This window comes from Vidua macroura, chromosome 13 (assembly GCF_024509145.1).
Source record: "Vidua macroura isolate BioBank_ID:100142 chromosome 13, ASM2450914v1, whole genome shotgun sequence".
NCBI lineage: Eukaryota > Metazoa > Chordata > Aves > Passeriformes > Viduidae > Vidua > Vidua macroura.
The window spans coordinates 8,928,190-8,930,186 of record NC_071583.1 but is presented as its reverse complement, the minus strand read 5'-3'; positions in this window follow the sequence as shown (position 1 = coordinate 8,930,186).

The following is a 1,997-nucleotide window of genomic DNA, read 5'->3' as shown; positions in this document are numbered from 1 at the left end:
TTTTCTTCATGCACCTAACGGCTGGCTCGCACCCAGGCTCTGCCCGGGCACAAAGGCAGCTTTCATGCTGTGGATGCCCGGTTTCTAAGCCGGGATCCGTATTTTGAGAGGCTGTGGAAGATTACAGTAATTGCACTTGACAGGGCAAGATGTCACAGGATGCGGATTCGCCCAGCTGCGGCCCGGCACCCGCAGGTCCTTGCCTGTGGCATCTTTCCTAGATACTCCTTTTTGGTGCTTTGCCCAAATGGACCCCCCAAAATAAAGGATGATCATCCCTCTGCTGCCTCTCTGCATCCTGGCTCTTGGCTCCTGTTGCAGCACTGGATTTTGCAAACTTTGCTCCCACAAACAGCCCAGGCTGCTTGTTTGCTGCTGCAGCCTTGGTGCCTCCTGTGACCCCAGGTGAGCCCAGGTTACCTGAAGCTGCATCCTGGGAGTCTGGGCGGCTCAGGCTTGTGTTTGGTGAAGACTCTGGGGATGCAGCACAGTGCAGAGCAGCCAGGTAGGTGCCTGTCCCTGCAGTAATACAGCTTTCAAAATGCCACAGCACTGCAAAACCTCATTTGGCGATTGCTGTCCCTGCACCCACTGTCCTTTTCAGATCCTTTTAAAGAAATTAGCAAGTTCAGTTTGACTAACGAATTCATATTTATTCCTTGCCTCTCAGTGTCTGGATATTTAAAAAACTCTGATTTATTTATCAGGACACAGGGACTTTGGCAGGAATGGCTCTTCAAAGCACTGGCTGCTACTGAAGGTCCCTGCACAGGAATTGCATTTTTAGCTCTTCCTATTTCTTGAAAATAGTGATGTACCTTAGTAACTGCTCTGTGATGGATCCAGAGCTAGTTTTAACTGCCTGTAGCATGCTGAAACATAAATTTCCTTTATTTTGGCTTTAAACCAGATTTCTAATGTGCGTTGCAAGGGGTAGGAAGAGTTTCCTGCGGCTGAATGAGGCTGGTTGTTTTTGGGGCTGTAGTTGATGCTGTGCTCTGGTTTACCCTGTGGAGCCACCTTTACAGCTCTTGGGCTGTTTTCAGTTTGGTTTATGAGTGAATCTAGATCCTTTGAGGGGCTTAAAATAGTTGGCATATTTATGCTGGCAGCTCACAGGGCTGTTGTGTCTGCTCGTTGTGTTATTTCTTGCTGTGCCACGGGTAGGGATGATTCAGCGCTTGGGATTAACCGCTGTTGTTGCAGCAGATTTAGGGATCGATTTATGGCAGAGGTTTCCCTCAGTGCCATCAGGTGTGTGCTAAGAGTATGGGAGGATAAGCTGGGATAAAATACTACACCTCTTCGGGGATTCCTCTGTGATGGCTGTTTCGGGGTTTTATTTCATTTCTGCCTTTGGAAGTCCTTACAGGTGTTGCACAGTTTATGTGGGGATTTTTCCTTGTTTAGGGAAAACTGATAGATTGGTGGTGTTGAGTTTTGGATTCAGGGTTTCATTCTGCTGGTGGCTAGCACAGGACAGGCTGTGTCCTTTCCTGGCCTTATCCTGCCTGTGCTGCTCCCCTGGGGTGACCTGAGAGCTCCCATAACCCTGTGAATTGCCTGCTAGGAGCTGTGCAGGGGCTGTTGGAAGCAGAGAAGACTGTGCAGGACAGTCTGTTATCCTGTGCACCTCCAAATGCTCCAGGAGAAACGCTCCATCCTCATGTTTTGCAAAACTGCTGGTCTGCTTCAGAGAATGGGGAAAAACCAGATACAGTCATCGGAAATTAAAGTCTGTACGTGATGCAAATTCAGCCCTGTCTCTGATGACAGATAAGCCCAGCCATCACCCGTGCAGCTCATCTGACCCCAGCAGTGCCGGGGCTCAGGGAGGGGCTGGGAACAGACCGTGCTTGGCTGATCCATCTGGACAGGAGCAGGGGGCAGATGCTCCCTAGCACCTGCTCAGCGTGGGGACTGCTCTAGGAGCACTGTGGGGCTTTCCTGCTCGCCTTCGGGCAGGGATCTTTCCTCTCCCCGTGGTGCCGGCTGGC